This window comes from Protopterus annectens, chromosome 3.part0, assembly GCF_019279795.1.
Source record: "Protopterus annectens isolate FY-2018-M chromosome 3.part0, PAN1.0, whole genome shotgun sequence".
Taxonomy (NCBI): domain Eukaryota; kingdom Metazoa; phylum Chordata; order Ceratodontiformes; family Protopteridae; genus Protopterus; species Protopterus annectens.
In genome coordinates, this window is record NC_056731.1 from 888709360 (window position 1) to 888730015 (window position 20656).

Below are 20656 nucleotides of genomic sequence, written 5' to 3' on the forward strand. Positions count from 1 at the left end.
TTGGATGGCTATGTCAAGGTACATGCTCCTCAGCTATCACTGTAGTGGCTTTACCATATATACACCAATGGTGAGGTTGGCCATGTTGCAGAGAAACTGAGGGAGGGCCATTTCATGTCTGTCCACTATAAAGGTCCTGTTCTACCCATTCCACTATGTTCATGTGCAGTGGGCATCTGGGGCTGCACTACCTTCACAACACCAGGGCCATACTGCAGAGTTATGTGGTGCCTCTCCCACACATCACTATCACAGGCACTCTACTACATGGTCCACTAATGGCATCCCATCCACATCACAAATGAGACTGTATTTGACACAAATACTGCTTCCTAAGTTCGCCATCTATATCTCCATTGACTAGTAGTCTTCTGCCCTCTGATAGTGTAAACTGCCATAGACCCATGTCTCACTAAGCACCCCTGAAAATGAGGATGGATGTGACCCTCAGCACCTCCTTTTTTAATGATGTATGTAGAGTTGTTTATGCACAGTGTGACTCAAATACACTTCTGAGTAAAGCAGTTAGATAACACTGCATGCATACGTGTGTTCTTTGTTATACAATACTTCCACTGCTTACATGTCAGCATCTATACATGTGCATTTCATGTTGCCATCTTGCCTGTTCTGCCATATTCTGTGCATGATGATGTCTGGAGGGATGTAGGTGCAGCCACTGCAGTTTGCCCACTGACATATGTGTCACTGCTAATGGCTGTCTTGGAGGTCACAACTCATCCTGCTATGGTATGGCTGAAGAATGCTGGGCTTTATGGCTGGTCTGTTCAGCATGCTAATAATATCTGGAAAGATGTAGTAAGACATAATACAGTGCCCTTCAGAAATTTCCAAGCAACATAGCTATGGCTCACTCACACACACACACACACACACACACACACACACACACACACACACACACACACACACGCACAATCAATAAACTACATTTCTAGTTTGAGTGTGGACCATGTTATATTGCTGTATGGTCACGTCTTATAGGTTCTGTATGTTGCCTGGGCACCATCAGCCAATGCTTCAGTTGTTACTCTGCATCACTAATTAGACAGTAGAACAGAAGAGAGAGAGAGATTGAAGTTAATATTGTGTATCTGTTATATGTATTGCTGTGGACATGTAGGTGCAGTACTGTGTCTGCACTTAGCTAGTAGATGGCCCTGTGGGATGCCTTCATGCATGAAGTGGCAGTACAGATAACTTGTATGCCATATTTGGAATCAAGATCTCTGTCAAGGTGCTGTGCAGATATATGTGCTATTAACTTTTGTGCGCTTCGCACTACTTATCATTTGATGGAATTATAGACACTCATGTTAATGTAACGCTGTTCCTGGACACTGGGTAGGGCACTTATTGCCTCGTGAGTGGAATACGTTCATAGGAATATACTAGGCTAATGACCAGCAGGGCCTTTATAAGCCTAGCAGTGCAATCCAACCAAAATGTGTCCCTGTGTATCATGGGTGCTTATTAGGAGGAGGTATCTTAGTCAGGAAGTTTCTAGAGGTTATGTGTGGGGGGCATGTTAATTTGGACATTACTGTCTGGCTCTGTCTATTAGAGACATAGGGGCCAGACCAGGGTGAATTTCCAATTTCCCATTCATTGGTCAAAGTTATGCTTAAATAGGGTTAAGGCTGAACTCTGTTAAAGAGCATGAATATCCTCTGAGACACATATCTGTCTCATGAACATGTCTTATTTATGTCACAAGCAACATTTAAATCCTGGGTCTAGTGGTTCTGATGCTGTTCATTTTGTAGATGTGCATCAGAGCTAAATCCAAGGATGCCTTCTATGTCAGGCATAAATTACTTGTCAGTAACCTGTAGAATAGCATAGAGATAGGACTTTAAGGCAACCGTATAGGACAATAAATTTATACCCTGGATTCTTCTGCTAAGGAACCTTTGGGGACATTCCAGCAGCTGCATACATTTGTTGTGCATGCAAAAGTAGGCATTATGCATGCCAAAGTAGGCATTATACTAAATGATTGGTTTGATAAGGGCCAAATAAAGTGACAATATGACTTCCTTGGAATCTGTGGCATGCATCATTTTGAAGAAGTGGACAATACCATAAAAGCTCACACAGTGATAGCTAACTCCTGTTGGGAAAACAGATGTGCTCATCCATGTGGAAGAAAAATACTGAGAAGTCTTAAGTACTCTACAGGCTAGCATCTGCAATGTATCCAAGGTGCCCTTGGTTTATCTCTGAATGTTCCCTGTAGGTATTATGATAAGTGCTCCACATACTTTTGTAGTCCCAGGTATGGGAAGTCCATGCATTCCTCCAGTTCAAGTCTGTGGGCCTTACACAGCAACCGACACCTATATAATGCCTCAGTACACCCACTGCTGGTCCTAGACCTGATGGACTGTCAGCTGGTGGGGGGTAATCCTGCGCAGGTACCATTTTCTTTTGCATAACCAACTCTGACACACTTCTATAAGCCTGACACTTGCAATTAGCAAATGTTGATTAACACAAGCAGCTGCTGCTGACAACACATCTGCTTGCAGATTCACAATTTTTGGCTTGCACTTTGTCTTTATACTTATATGAAACTGTATGCTCGCTTTTGTACCTGATAATTGTGAGTCATGACTTGGTTTCATCTTTCCTCATCTGAATTCTATTGTGCATTCAATAGACTGTGCTTTTCATTTCTTTGTCATTATATACTAATTTGCATACCCCTTTTGGTGCACCTTTTGGGCCACTGCCAAATAACATTACATGCTACTTTGAATTTCTACCTTGATGTACATTATTTTTAGTTTCTGTATTTTCCCTTCCTGTCTGTTAATCATCAGACTGTCCCAGCCAAATGACCTTTTCAGTCCTCATTACCAGAGTGACAGTTGACCAGGAGGGACCATCATTTGAACAGCTATTAGGGGTAGATTAAGCTTTTTTCTTATTACATAAGCCCAAATTCCTGTGTGCATCCAGCAATTCACCAGGAATGGGAAGTAAACTGGATTGACTGCAAAGGATGTTCCCAAACCTCCACAAGGGGTGCTCTTCCAAGCAGCCCTTCCCCCTCTCCCCTGCAGGGGGTTTTAGGTTACCTCTCCCAAATTATGCTTATATTTACATTTAAATTTCTTTTCTGTGAAAAATAACATTATGTTTTCATTTGCTGTTTCTAATAAACCTATATTTGCTCTCAACGGAAATAAAATTAATAATCAACTTTTTAAATTAATGTGTTTGTAAGTGTAGTCATTAATAGTACTTAGTGTATTTTTTAGATATTTGGAGTCACATAGATTGGTTAAATTTTGGTGAAAGTAATGTGATACTGATAACCACAACTTGTTGAATATCACTTTTTATTTAACTTGGATATTTTGGATTTATTAACATTTTACAGTTCCATATATATTTTTCCAAATGACCTCATATTCACTGTTCAACTGATTTGTAACAGTTTTAAAATTAGAAGCTTTCTGTACCTGGAAATCTCACCCCTCCATTATTCCATATTTTAATATGTTTTTGTGTTAGGATACCTCAAGAAGGTTATCAGCATTTTTTTATTTTTTCTTAATCTGATCTTTTGGGGACATTAAAGTTATTGTCTGAGTAAAATGTAAAATTTTTGGTAAAAATGTCAGTTTAGTCAGTAATAAGCTGTCTTCAAATATAAAAAAAAACATTTTTATTCCATCTGTCTGTGGTTAAAGTTAGCTCCTGTATTATTTTATTTATGCTTATTTACATTTTTATTATAGCCAATGCTTGAGTTATTCCCAAGTAATTTATTTTTTATCAATACTTATATTATTTTTAAATTTATTTTATTATTTATTTTACATTTGTTAACCGGGGGTGTTTGACTGAGCCGAAAAGACCCTTTTTCAGCAGAGGCCCGGGGAGAACATTTCCACATAGAAAATTACAGATACATTTAGATATTTAGACATGATCAATATACACACAAATTATAAATTACAATAGACATGTTTTTACAGTGGTATGCAGCACATCAACAGTTACAGTGGAGAGAATAAACAAGAAAATATTAATTTAAAAATAAAGGTAATTAATAGATTTGTGGTGTACAGCTGAAATTTGGAACATAGGTAGAATACATGCATAGTACACAGATACAGTACATGCATTGTACATTAGCCAGTGTTTGTGAGTAAACGTGAAAACTATTATCAAGTACTCTAGGTTTAGTATGTGTACCTTATCCACTTTCACTAGCCTGGGGAGCAGTCATGGCACTGGCAACTTTGCTTGAGATGTTGCCTAATGAGGTTTTTAAAGAAGGCTTTGGACGATGATGTTTTGTATGGGGAGAGAGTTCCATTTTTTAGCCAGTGAACTACTATATAGTATGTCTCCAAATCTATTATAGCTGTTGGTGACTTCTAGTAGTAGTTTGCTTGATGATCTAAGAGGCCTTTTGGCTGAGTGATGTTGTACTAGGTTTTTGAGGGCAGGACACTTATTGGGGAGGTAATAGATAGAATGACAGAGGCAGAGCTGACTGTAGGTTAGGAGGTTGGGCAGTTTAAGCCAGTGGAGCTGCCACAAAGCAGTACAGTGATGAGTTTTATATGAACAATTTGCAGCAAAGTGGGAAATTCTGTTATAGCAGGCTTCCATTTTGTTTAGTTCAGTTTTGTTGAGATTAGTCAGAATCGGAGATGCATAGAGTAGGGTGGATAAAAGTTGGGAGTGAGCAATGGCTGATCTTGTGTTGTTGGTAAGAAATGGTTTGATACGGTAGAGTGATCCCAGTTTGGCATGTACTTTTTTAATAGTTAAGTTGAGATGGCTATCAAATTTTAGGTGGGAGTCTATGGTTATTCCCAATAGCTTAGCCTGTGCCACTGGAGCGATTGGAATAGCATTTGTGGAGTAGATAGTGAATCGATTGTTATCAGTGTTTTTGTTAGAACTGGTTATAATCATAATTTGAGTTTTCTTTGGACTGAGGATAAGTTGGGCTTTGGTAAGGTAGTTTTCAACATCAGAGAATGCTAATTGAGTTGTTTGCAGGAGGGTGGGAATGTTTTCTGCAGCCCAGATTAAGGTAGTATCATCTGCATATTGAATGATAGATGCATGCTGCGTGGAGGTATGGAGGTCATTTGTGAAGATTGTGAATAGGAGTGGCCTTACGATAGAACCCTGTGGGACTCCTATAGTTATGGGCAGCTGAGGAGAGAGAGAATTTTCCCATTTCACAGCTTGGTACCTGTCAGTTAAGTAGTTTTGGAGCCAGGTAAGAGTAGAATTTGATAGGTGATATTGGTTTAGTTTGTTTAGCTGGATTTGGTGTGAGACTGTGTCAAATGCTTTGGACATATCCAAAAAAGAGTTGACACGTGCAGGCCTTCATTTTTGAGACTGTTTACTGTGTCTGTGAAGCAGAGGAGGGCTGTAGTGGTACTATGGGCAGGTCTGAAACCATGTTGAGTAGGTGACAGGATGTTGCTGTCTAGGAGATATTTTAGCACCTTGGTATGGATGCATTTTTCTAGGATTTTGGCCAGGGTGGAGAATATAGCAATGGGTCTGTAGTTAAGTTCAGTGGATGTCCTGCCTTTATGTATGGGTGTAACATAGTATATTTTCCAGAGTTTGGGCACATAGTTTTCAACAATTGATCTGTTTATGAGAGTGGAGATTGGGATAGTAATAGCATCTGCTGTGAGTTTCAAGGAATAGCTGGGGAGTAGGTCAGCTGCTGTTGATGAGGTTTTTAGTTTGGAGAGCATGCTTTTGATTGAAGTAATGGAAACTGTTTTGAGGGTAAAGCTTGTATTAGTGTTATTTGTGTTGGGGGGATAGTGAAGTTGGACCTGTCCTGTGATACTAAGGATAGAATTGAGTTCACAAAGTAGGAGTTGAATTGTGTTTCAATGGGAACTTTAGTGTCAGGGGTGGTTGGTTTGGGGGTAGCCTTTTGGGTGGATTTTAGTAGCTGGTTTGCATTTTTCCAAAATATTTGGAGGTTGTGTTTGTATTTAGTTTGTAATGTCATGTAGTAGGATTTTTTGTCCAGCCTAATGCATTTTTTTGCACGGTTGCGCAGTCCTTGGTACTTAGTTAGGCTTTGTGTTTCTTTGTTTTTTTGATAGTAAAGCCAGGCAATGTCTCTGGACTTGAGGATTTGTTTGGTTTCTTTACTGAGCCAGGGGTTTGTAGACATTCTAACCTTGATTTTGGGCAATGGAATGACAGTGTCTAGGTGTTGTCGAAATGTTTTGTTGAAATATGCTACAGCCTGGTCAAGTGGGAGGGTTTTTAGGGGGGTCCAGTCACAGTTACAGAGTAAAGTATTGAGGACATCAGGAGAGAAAGCTTTTGTGTTTCTAGTGGATTTATAGTTAGTGGTTTTGCATACGCTTATTCTACTACGTATAAGGTATATTATGTTGTAGTCACTTAAGGTGTCTGGGAGACTGCCTGTGTGGTGGTACAATGTGGGGTTGTTAGGACCCAGTCAAGGATGGATTCCCTTTTAATTTTTTATCTCATCTAGTTGGAATTTCGACTACCTGCTGGTAGCCATGGAGATTTATTAGATTGCTTGGTGATTCTGATATACAAGTGAACAAATCTAGGTTGAAATCCCCCAGAATAAGGGTTTCTTGTGAGTATGTGGAAGAACACCAGGTTAAGAAGTCTTCAAGGCTAGCAGGTGTATTACCAGGTGGAATATAGATCACAATTGTGGTGATGACCTTTTTAGGGTGAAGTTGAAGTTGTGAGATAAGTATGTCCCAATTATTGGGGGAGGGGTAGGAGTTTGGTATTTGACGTAAAGTTAAGTTGGACTTTTACAGTAAGGTAGTTCCACCCCCTTTATGAAGTGGTCTGTCTTGTCTAATGATATTGTAGCCGGTAGGGAGAACTTCTGAGTTAGCTATGTTTTTATTTAGCCAGGTCTGTTAAAGCCACTATGTCTGGGAAGTAGTGTGCTATTGTAGCCTGGAGTTCAGGCATTTTATTTTTGATACTTCTAATATTAATATTTAGCATTAATAAATGGTTGGTTTTGCTGCTGCTGTTGATTTCCCCAGGGATGAAGATAGTGGGGGTATTATGTTCTGACAGTTGTGTTGGAGCAGTTTGTGTTGGACAGGATGGATTTGGGCCTCGGTTGGGGTGGATGTCCACACTTATGGTGAGCCTGGTGTTAAAATGCTGGTACAGATGTTAGAGTTTGGTGATGAGTGTGATAAAGTATTGTGTATTTTGGAGTAGGAATGAGAACATATGTGTTTAGTTCTGAACTAGTCTGTTAAGTTCAGGGATATTGCTAGAGTGATAAATTGTGGAGATATAAGGAATTATGAGAAGACAGACTAGACTTGGTTGTGTGATAGTCATGGTTATAAATTTTAAGTTGGTTCTAGGTGGAGGTGTGGATAGGAATTATAGGCTTGCACTATATGTGGATGGGTAAATAGTGTGGGGTGATGTAATAATGCCTAGCGGGAATGAGAGTGGTTGGGAGTATTTTCTGGTGGAGCAAGTGGGTGTGGTGTAATGTGATATGATTTGAGGAGCTGTGATTTGTGGAGGTAATGTGAGGTTGAGCTGTGAGTGTGGTTGCGATTACTATAAATGTAGAGGTAGTGGGGCTGGGAGGGAATTGGGGGCAGGGCAGGGGAGTGGAGAGAGCCCGAGTATTAGCAAGGGTGAATGGAGTGGGGCAGAGCCCACCAAGACAAGAGTAATGGGCAGTAAAAATTAAGTGTTACTTTACAAATCTGAACACTTTAAACAAATTCTTGAGGTCTAATAGCTTACCAGCAAACATAATTCAATTGCTGAAGAGTACTTGTGTCCCGGTGGGAGACTAGTAATTTAAAGATGGCTCCATGCTCAGCAGGATTCTAATATAGACTTAGTTATGGGGGAGGGGGATAGCACAAGGGGTGTAAACTAGGTGGATTGCAAATAAACCAGCAAAACCAGAGAGGCAATCAGTGGAAATCTATCAGTGAAGGCCTGAGAGGGGGGTGAGTAATAATTCAAACTCTACCTGTAAAGTGAAGGATAGAAGAGACAGCAAAGTTTATTAAGGTTGGGAGTGTGTCTTCACATTGACTTGCTTATTAGTAGCCAGTTTGTGCACAGATTAGAGTAGGGAAATACATCAGCAATGAAGGGGAATGTATAGAGATCCAAATAAACAGATAGGGCTCAAGTGATACAAACTAAGGCAGAAAGCACTGAGAGGGCTGCTTGATGGTTAATTTAATCACAGAGATCTGAATTAAATGTATACTACTAGACAGGATTACTGCACTAGCTGGGGACACAAGGGTACAACAGTCAGTTTTATTAGCACGCTGAGAACTACTAAGAAACACTGCTAATGTTATAGCTTTACTCTCATAACACATACAAGTAGAATGCCTGGGTGGACTGACCCTGCTCTTGAGGCTCAAAATGTATATCCTTGGTTAGTTTTGCAGTACTGATTCCTTCTTAGACTGTATGGGTGGGGTGGTAGCCACAGACTGCAGAGTTGCTTGAGTGTGCTCAGCAAGCAGAATTCAATTGCTGAAGATCACTTGTGTCCTGGTGGGAGACTAGTAATTTAAAGTTTAAATGTTTGAACAATTCACTTTTGTGTTCGGAATTATACTTTTTATTTTATTACTATTACATTTCAGTCCACAAAACTCACTTTCTTTTTTAAAGTTTATTTTGATTCTTTAAAATAAGATTCTATATTAGTAAGTGTTAATAAAATATCATCTGAGAAGAATAGTATGTTTGATGTGTATTGATTATCTTAAGACAATTTTCATCTGTATTACTTTTTAGGTCAGTCAATAGTTCATTGGATAGAGCAAAAAGTATAGGTGCCAGTGGGCATCCTTGTCTGGTGAGCCTGCTAATGTTTATTGCTTTTGAAAGATAAAGATCCAGTTTAATATATGCTTTACTATCATTATAAAGAATCTTCAATAATTTTATGAATGTTTGGAGAATGTTATTTTTTTTAATGACATATATAAATAAAAACCACCAAGAATCTCTTACAAACAGTGCAAATTATGCTAAATATAAATGTGTATATATAAATAATCTTAGTTATGCTATCAAAAGCTTATCTCTGTGTCCAAACTAAGAATTGCTATTTCTTCATTCTTGCGTCTTTCATAGTTTATTAGTGTTATTATTCTTTTCATATTGTCTTTGCTTGCCTTTTGACAGTGAATCTTATTTGTTCTTCATATGCCAAATGTAAACTTTTATTTGTTATTCTATTTAATAAACTATGGAAGTTTAAAAGGAATGAAGAGAGAAGGACGAGAGAAAAAAATGGGAAAAAGGGAATGGAATGGGGAGGGGAACCAGAAGTGAAAAGATGCAAATCAAGGAATTCATTATATCTTTATACAGTATAAATATGCAGAATTCAATTCACATATAGACACATTGCATTAATATTTTCCATTCAAATCATCAGTAATAATATTTTACTATTAAATGCTGCTGGACTAGTACATCAGCAAAAGGTAAATTATCAGAGTTAAAACATACTCCCCCGGATTTACTAATCTGCAGTGCAGGACTAAACTAGTCCTGCACGTGAGCGGCAGTTTAAGAGGAGGATGGCAGCGCGCCATGCATATTAATGAAGGCGCGCTGCCTGAGCTCCAAATCCTACACTGAGTGTGGACAAGTGCAGGGGGCATGTCTGAGAGCAGAGCTCTCAGAATAAACACACCCCTGCAAAGTAGAACAGAAAAAAGTGTAAATAAATGAGCGAGACCACACATAGGTGTCCGCATATCCCCACCAACAGTCCCCATGGGTTTAACAGCAACAGTACATTGAAATAAAACAAAGGAAACCCTTGTACTTATCTGTTTTTAAACCCTGAGGACAGCTAAGCATAGGTGCGTGGGTTTGCCCATTGCTCAGCTACAGTTAAAGCAGCTGTAAAGGCTGAAGAGGATAACAAGGAATATATATGCAAATGAAGCAGTACTGCAATAGTGTAGTGGTTAGAGAAGCCGCCTAACGAACAAGCATTCCCAGTTCGAGTCCCACTGCAGCACAAATCATTTTCCATGGGAAATCTGTATATGAGCATATTTTTACATTGTTTTGCCGTATAACCTACATAATAACATTTAAATGTGAACTGGAGTACTGCATGAAATGCACATGTGAAGTGTCAGTGTCATAATGAATAAGGTACTAGTAAGCAGGTTTAAGCACAAATAAGCAGCGTTAAGCATGTCTAAGTGTGTTTGCATGGGGGTAAGCATTGCCCACACAGATTAAGCAAAGTAGAAGCTAACTGAGTGTAAGAAACTGTAACCGGAGGTTAGCAGTGCTTACCATCACGCAAACTCACGCAAACCCGCTTACAACCACTTTAAAATGCCTTAATCACTTTGGATCCAATGGCCCATGTTCTGCCCAGCAAAAAAATAAACTGCCTCTGCAAGGCTCAAACTCAGGACCCTGTACACTATAGTCACAGTAGTTAACCACTAAGCCATCATAGCAATAGATATGCATGAGGTATCAGCAAACTAATTCTCACCACAGGAAAATCAAACCAAACATGTGAACTGAATCTATGTACAGTGTGAAGTGGTATAACCTGCTACATAACATAAATATGTGAATTGAAGTACTGCAGTAAGGCCAGATGTGAGGTGTTATTGCAATAAAGTGTTGAAGTTCTCAGGACCACATACAGCATACGTACACATGAATCAAGGATACAAGACACATATATAACATGTAATGAAGAAGACATCAATGCCAAAAGGCAAATATCATGCAAATCAAATATTGAGCACTGCTAAGCGAAGCACAACACTGCTACCCAGGCTACTGACAGGATAGTACAAGTGGGAGAAACAGTGTCAACCTGCAAAGTCAAATTCAAAACAAATGCAAGTTCTTCCCTAGCAGGACGACCCCAAACATACTGCTATAAAGAGTCCTCAGGGTAACATACCATGCCTTACAGGTAAGCAAAGAAGAATATGTATGTTCGCGGACTGAATGTGTGGAACCCTGAACATCCATGAGGTGAGACAACTTACATGATGGGTCCCAAGAAATTGAGAGTGAGCAATGTGTAGTGGTGTGGTGAGATTCGGATGGAACCTGTAGGAAGGATGATTGATGTGGAGGAGGGAGGGGTTGGAGGGAATGATGGGTAAGACATTATTGGCTGAGGCATGCCAGGGTTGGATGGACCCATTCTAATGGGACCGCCCCATGGATGTAAGCGAGAAAGGAGGGGGGGGCAGGAAGGTAACTGAGACATAACATTTCCAATGACAAAGCACATAATAAGTAATATGTATGTTGCATAACCCATGGAATAACATATATATATATGACCTGGAGTACTGCTGCCACAAAAGAACATATATATATATATATATATATATATATATATATATATATATATATACATATATGACCTAGAGTACTGCAGGAAATGCACATGTGAAGTGTCAGTATCATTATGCATACAGCATAGGTTAAGCAGCAAGAAGCAGTAGTAAGCATATGTCAGCACTAGTAAGCAAGTTTAAGGCCATACATCCACATGTTTTTAGATATATATACAGCAATATGTATATATATATATATATATATATATATATATATATATATATATATATATATATATATATATATATATATATACATATATACATATATATATATATATATATATATATATATATATATATATATATGTGTGTGTGTGTGTGTAGATATACAGAAATAATATATATCTATGATAGGAAACAGCACCCAAGAATGACATATGTTCACAGGCTATGCCAATGGAAGTGAGGGGCCCAAGCAAGAAACATGTAACACGTAGCATGACCTCTCCCCCCCAGCCGGACAGAGGAAACATACAAACAAACCCATAAACATTGTAAATAGTCCACTGCTCCCCAGACCACAGGCAGGATACAACCAGGGAGGAGGAAACAGTGGACCCGTGAACTCTAATCTTGGAACACACACAGGAGCGTCCCTTGCGGGACACCCCAAAAATTGTCATAATATGGGAGGAAGCCAGTGCGACGACTTTTCAAGGCGGTGTGTGTACATACTCAAAATATAAGGTTGGGAAGGCCTAATGACCCATGGGTGGAGACAACGTACGAGATGGGTCCCATGAAGTGGAGAGTGGGCAGTGTGTAGTGTGTTCAGACCCAACCTGCTCCCAGAGTAAGAATGAGTGCTGTAGAGGAGGTACGGGTGGGGGAACTATGGGTAGCTGATTATGGGTCTAACTGTGCAGATGTTTGCTGGAGTTGATCTATACAGACAGCCCCAGGAATGTAAGCAAAAGTGTTCATTGGGCAGAGGCGCCGCCCAATGAACAGCCACACCCGCTACGAGTCCCACTGCAGCAAAGTCTAATTTACATGGCAAAGAACGGAATAACCAGATGTAGATGTATATATTTAGAGGTATGTGTGTGTATATCTACCCATAGCTACATGGAGATATACTTCTCCCTCTCCGTAGTACAAATGTATACATACAGAGACAGAATATATATAAATACTGATATATACATATGCAGACACCCATACACCCATAAGTCGTTTTATATATATATATATATATATATATATATATATATATATATATATATATATATACAGCAATATATAAATATATACATGTATGCATACGTATACAGATATATATGTATATAATTTAGATATATATATATATGTATATATATATATATATATATATATATATATATATATATATATATGTATATAGTAATGTTTGTGTAAATATACACATGTATATAGCTAGGATATGATACAGCAGTTACGAATTACATATGTTCACAGGCCATGCAAATGGGGGTGAGGGGTCCAATCAACAAACGTGTAACATGTAGCATCAACCCCCCCCCCCAGCTAGACCGGTGAAACATACAGACACACAATAAATGTAAACACAACACTGCTTCGCGGACTACAGGCAGGACACTACCAGTGGGAGAGACTCGTCAAGTCTAATCTTGAAACAAAGACATGTATGTCCCTTGTGGGACACCCACAAATTCAATAATTTTTGGGCTTCCTGCTATTACACTGATGTTGAATGGCAGGCCACGCATGTTCCCAGTATACAAGGTAGGGGAAGTCTGATGATCCATGTGGCGAGACAACATACCGAGAAGTGGGGAGTGGGTACAGTGTACTGGTGTGGCCAAACCCAACCTGCACCCGGAGTAAGGAAGAGTGCCGAAGAGGATGTGCAGTTTGGGAACTATGGGTATGAAATTATGGGCCTAGCTGAGCAAGTGTTGACTGGAGTGGATCTATGTGGACCACCCCAGGGATGTAAGCATTAATGTGCAATGGGCTGGGCCACCACCCAACAGACAGCCACTCCTGCTACGAGTCTCACTGCAGCACAGTCTATTGTACATGGCAAAGAATGGAATAACCAGATGTAGATGTAAAACTGTAGAGGTGTGTGTGTATATATACCCATACCTACATGGAGTTAAACCTCCCCCTCTCTGTAGTACAAATGTGTACATACAGAGACAGAATATAATTAAATACCCACATATAGATATATACATATGCAGACACCCATACATCCATATGTCATTAGACATATATATATATATATATATATATATATATATATATATATATATATATATGCATACATATACAGATATATATATATATATATATATATATATATATATATGTATGTATATATATATATGTTTGTGTAGAAATATATACGTATATATGTGTGTAAACATACACACACACACACACACACACACACACACATATATATATATATATATATATATATATATATATATATATCTAGGATATTAATTGATTTATGTATTGAAATTACATCTGTTAACCGGGTAAGTCTGGTTGAGCTTTTGGCTCATTTACAACAGAGACCCGGGGAGAAAAGCTCCTCAGCACTAGAAAACAATTTATTAAATAGTAGCATACAGCAGATATATATATATATATATATATATATATATATATAGATAGATATATATATATATATATATATAAAAGCTAGATCTATATATATAGATAGATATATATACAGATATGATGCAGCAGTTAAGGATTACATATGTTCACAGGCTGTGCCAATGGGGTGAGGGGTCCAATCAACAAACGTGTAGCACGTAGCATAAACCCCCCTCCCACCTAGGCAGGTGAAACATACAAACACACGATACAAGTAAACACATCACTGCTTCCCAGACCACAGGCAGGATACTACCAGTGGGAGAGACCTGCCAAGTCTAATCTTGAAACAAAGACATCAATGTCACTCCAAAAATTAATGATGATCACAGTCAGTCCCCATAACAATTTATCTAACCAGGCCATGTATGTACATGGAGCAGAAGGTTGGGCAAGCCTGATGACCCATGGGTCGAGACAATGTACGACATGGGTCCTGACATGTGGAGAGTGGTCAGTGTGTAGTGGTGTGGTTAGACCCCACCTGCACTCACAGTAAGGATGAGTGCTGTAGAGGAGGGGCAAGTGGGGGAACTATGGGCATGCAGTTATGGGCCTAGGCATGCAGGTGCTGGCTGGAGTGGTTCTATGTGAACAGTCCCAGGGATGTAAGCAATAGTGCACATTGGGCAGAGCCGACACCCAATGAGCAGTCATGCCTGGTACGAGTCCCACTGCAGCAAAGTCAAGTTTACATGGCACAGGAAGGTATAACCAGATGTATTGTTGCAAACCCACTAAATTACACCAAAGAACACTTGGTCGCAACACCCCACTGTAGGCATGTAAGCTGGACTAATTGGCATCACAAGGTAGTATTGGTGTCCAGACCTCACAACTGTCCCTGCTATGCACTGCAATATTAGGTCTGTCCCTCTCAATCCCCCTGAAAACTGGTGAATGCTGAAGAAAAGGTGGTGATTTGCCCTTAATAAATAATGATAGTAATACAGAGTTATAGACATTTCACGTCAGAAATCCTATATAAATCCACATTCTGTTATTCTGCAAATGTTTCAGGTTAATACTACAAATATATAGAAAATGTCCCTGATTGTCCCTGATTCAGTTGAGGTAGCCTCTGATCAGTTGAGAGCTATGTTTCTGTCCTCACCCCCTGATTGTCCAGACCTACCCCCAAATGCAGGGTATATACACAGCTGTTGCTGTAGAAGAAATGCCCAGCTGTGGACCTTTCCGTCAGTCGTCCTGTACATCCTTGGACATGTCCCCTACTATAAGCCTCTCTCTGTGGCCCAGTAACACCACATACCTATCGACCCCTGTTGCATTCGTAGTAATGTCCACAGTCACAAGTAGGTGACACCCTCCAAACAACAATATTGGCAGAATCTGGAACCCTCAACCCAGGTGTATTACTGCAGCTGTCCCGGACTACACATGTAAAAACACATGAAGGAAAACCCAAGGACACTTGGATCACCACCTGGTGAAGTTTGCCACTACCCAACACTCCAGACCCCTACACCAACTACTGACACTGACACTTCCTATCCTGTCTTGCATACATATCCCAACACCCTGCACTACCGCACCCCCACCAATCAGTCGAACGGCCTACTATACAGTTAAAATGACCCCCCCTCCACCTACACCTCCACTATTCACATCTGCTCTACAACACAGGTATGGCATATGTAAACCTACCCTGAATACCTGAGTGTAGCCTAACCAGAAATGCTAAACCGGAATTCCACTTAACCTTACACTGACCTTCGTGAACAGTCATACCTGACATGTACACCTGACTTAAGCATGTATAAAACCTACATGTACATGAGGTAGCATGGGGGTATGCAGTAGCCAGCAGGAGTATGCCTGTGTGGGGGGTGCTACTCAGATTAAGCAAAGTAGAACAAACAGGTTCAAGAAACAGTAACCAGAGATTAGCAGTGCTTACCATCACACAAACTTGCACAAACCCACGTGTCCTGCCCAGCAACAAAATAAAATGCTTCTGCAAGGCTCGAACCAAGGACCCTGTATACTATAGTCACCCACTAAACCATCATAGCAATACAGATGAATGAGGTATCAGCAAACTAATCCTCACCACAGGTAAATCAAAACAAAGATGTGAACTGAATCTATGTACAGTGTGAGGTGGTCTACCTTGCTACATAACATAAATATGTGAACTGGACTACTGCAGTAAGCATAGATGTGAGGTGTTATTGTAATAAAGTGTAGAAGTCCCCAGGTCCCTATACAGTGTGTGTACACATGAATCACGGATACCAGACACATAAAACCTGTAATGAAGAATATATTACTGCCAGAAGGCAAATATAGTGCAAATTAACTATTAAGCAATGCTAACCGCAGCACAGCTCAACTTAGTAAGAGTAAGCAATGTGTAGGGGAGCCAATCCAATCTGCCTACCGGTATACCCCTATAAGCACTGCCAACCTTAGGTAAGCAGGTGTGCCCCTAGCTTAGCCTCTTCAAACCCGGCCAATCACGGGAAAGTCCGGGTAAATGGCTGTATATAAACCACACAGGCGGGAATACGTTCCATAAGTGGTGGTAGCTTCCTACTGCAGGCAGAATGGCAGGTGTGGGTGAAGGCACTCGTGTTAGAGTGCAGTGCTGGTGCATCCAGGAATCTTAACTCGTGGTATGGCTCCTGGTACAACACCATGAGGAGAGACCACTGCAGGACTAGTACCAGGATGCGCAGTATAAAACGGAGGCCTGGGACAGTCTCACCCGTGAACTCACCAGTGCCACAGGTATCCCCCGGGCTGGTGAGCAGGTCAGCTATCACCATGCTGACCTGAAGTGGTGGAGGGGGGATGTACTGGAACAGTGGATCCAGCAGTCTTGGCAGATGGCTAATGCCCCAGTACTGAGTAACTACCCATTCCACTAAGTAGTGAAGAATTGACTAGCTTGTGTATATTATGGATAGGTATGGCTACATATCACTGTATACCTCTGACATCTGCAGATGAGCAGGCTGTGAAACAGTAAGCCCATGATGCTAGGTTGCAAAGGCTGCATTGTGAGGCAGGTTAGTATTCCTCTGCATGTACTGTCATAACAAATACATATAAGAGCATTAGAAAGTGTCGTACCAGTAGGAATACATGTGTAATATTCTGTGAATAATGGTATAACCCCTGGAGTGCTTCTGAGTACTCTTCTGTCATATGTAGTTGAACTGTTGCATAGTATAAATAGTATTTCTGTATGAAGCAGTATTACCCACGCTGTGGTATGCAGATAAAATGTGTATGAAGGTCTGTATAACAGTGTTGGAAGTGCAAAGAGGTTAGTCATATTGTACAAGTGAGAGAGACATAGATAGAAGACAGTAGAAAGCCTCACATCAGTTCCCTGATGGCACAGTGTACTGTGATGTTAACAATAATTTTGTTGTCACATATAGCAGGGGTTTGAATCCTGGGAGTGCTAGTAAGCTGTATGCATAATCGTACCCCACAACTGTACGGATTTTGTTACAGTGTTCAGATAGAAAGCTGTATGTATAATTACACCCAACAACTGTACAGAATTGGCTAGATTGTTCAGATAGACAGTTGTATGCATAGTCATACCCCATGACTGTTCCAGTCTGTCCAGCATGTACAGATAAATGGCCCATATCACCAGCCTGGTACCCGGTCCCCCTGAAAAAGCAGTGTGAGGAACCCAGAAATGTAGGCAGCTATAAATGACATATAATAGCAAGTCAAGCATGTACATAGTCATAAAATGTGTAGGAAAAACACACCTGTCATTGTAGCACCTCACCCAAAGTGTATGACAGCAATACACAACATATGTTGCATTAACACCTGCATCTTGTCACGGCTGTATGTAAGACACAGGTTACATATATAATAATCTATAAACATACCAGTGTACAATATCAGGCCATTGGGTAGTGTAATAATACTTGTGAGGGAAATATCACTGCAGTGACTAGGAATGTCATGAAACTACAAGGATATGTCAGTTGTTAATTGAACACTGTCTCACCCCTACCATATGTGCGAAATAGCCCAATGACACTCCTCAACTGGTATGTGTACACTCCAAACATTTGTTGTGACATATGTCCTAATGGGTTATACATATTCACATTTCTTGCTATGCATGTGCCATATTATAATACACCCATAATGGTGGCCTGTTGCCATCAATGACACCTGCATGCTCTTGTAATGGCCACTGCTGTTCCATATATGCATGTGTGCTGCTTGCTCTGCAACTGTGTTAAATCTGGCATGTCAAGTTAATGGGAATACCTATGCATGCTGTTATACCTAATCCTGAATGCTGTCGACTGTTACTAAACCATATCTACCAGAAACTGGCGACAACACAGCTCGTATGGGAAGGCCGGTCCCAGTTGTCCCACCTGTCCCACCCCAGCTGGCCATGGTACCAGGCACCAGCACATCTGGGGCCCAGCCTGGGCCCTCCACCTCCGTGGGCACTGCCCCAGCTTCGGGAGGAACCACTGCAGGGGATGGGGCTCACCCTCCCCTTTGGAGTGGGCGCGGAGGGGAACCTGTCACCCGTCAACAGGTCTGGGCCGTGGTGCATAGGGAGCTCGATCTGGAGTATGGAGAGCAGCTACGCCAGCTTGAGGGCCGAGTGGCACTATTAAAGGGTGAGCCTGCCCCTCCTATATAGCCCCCAACACAGCCACCTTCGGGGACATGAAGATGCAGTGGTGACTGGCCATGGGTGGGGCATCAGTCCCACTGTTTCCAGTTGGGGGTTCATGGGCTTTTGACTTCCATACACCCCTCCCTGTACAAGGTGTTTACCCCCCCATGTGTGTCATATACTGGCCCTGTATGCATCTTGTGTGTCTTGTCTGTTAACCTATCCAACCTCCCTTTCCAGATATACCTACTACCCCTCCCCAACATCGCACTCTCACCTGAAAAATAAAACAAGGGCAGTCTGTTCCCACAACAAAATCATGGTCCAAACATAGCTGTCGATCTTGCACACATGTCCACTGGACAGATGTAATCTGGTCTATTTGGCATCACAATGACTATATGCTGTCCTCATCCCTCCCCCAGGGGTTTGAGGGTCCAAATGTACCTACAAATATAGTGTATATGCACAGCTGTTGCTGTAGAAGAAATGGGCAGCTATGGACCTTTCCCATACGCTTCCTGCACATGCCTAGCTATTGTCCCTACTGTCTTTCCCTCTTTGTGCCCCATTTGTCACCACTTTCCTATCAACCCCTTTTGCTTTTATGTCAAATAAATTAGCTTGGGGGTAAGCAGCAGTCAGCACCTTTAAGCAGCAGTAAGCGTGTTTGCGCAGGCTTGCATGGGGGGTAAGCTATGCCTACACAGGTTGAGAAATCAGAAGCTAACTGACTGTATGAAACCATAAGCGGAGGTTAGCAGTGCTTACCATCGCGCAGACCAGTGCAAACCCACTGACAACTGCATAAAAGTGCCTTAATCCCTCTTTAGCCAATGTCCTTTGTTCTGCCCAGCAACAAATTGTAATGCCACTCCAAGGCTCGAATCCAGGACCCTGCACTCCATACACAAAGTGATCTACCACTAAACCATGGCAGATATACATAACCTGATGTTTTCACAAACATATCATCCAGCACAAGCAGTCAACAGTACAGGAAATGTACTAATATCATACCACACAACCACTTAATGCAAGAATTCAGGACAAAGTGTGCCAAAATGAGGGTACAAGTAGGGCTATATGGCAAATACTGCTTTAAGACACCTAAAATGTTGCTAGTCACACAGTGATATCTATTAGAACACATATCAGGAAGGAGATGACGTCTGAAACACAAAAGTGTTGGCGCGAGTTACTTACTACAGTCCTGTGATCATCCATGTTAATTGCCAATAGAATGAGTTACAGGCCAAAAATATGATCTGAACATGCATGGGCATATGAACAGATATATATCTGAAAATGTAGACAGATAGACAGCGATATGTATATATATATATATATATATATATATATATATATATAGATAGATATAGATATATATACATATATAGATATCTATCCATAAATATATATATATATATATATATATATATATATACATGTAAATATAAAGATATCTATAGATGTATATAAATATGGATACAGATAGAACTGTGTATAGCATTACTACATGGGAACAAACACCTGAACCACTAACTACAACATAACAGACCATATGCACTATTAATGAGGTGGGGGCTCAAATGAGGGATACCTGGTAATTAGTTCTCTGCTACTCCCCCCCACAGCCCTGACAGATATGCTGTGCAATCCAATACCCAGCACATGCATATTTTGGCTACAGGACCCTTCACAACACAGCCACAATGCATTCACAGTAAGCCAATTTACCTGTACATGTCAGGGCGATATCTGTAACATAACATGCAGAAAAGTCATTCTAACGTAGGGAATGTACAATGTGGAAGGGATACACAATAAATGGTTCAGATATACACACACATCTCTACATTGACAAATATGTTCAGGTATATGCAAATATATATATATATATATATATATATATATATATATATAGAGAGAGAGATATATATATATA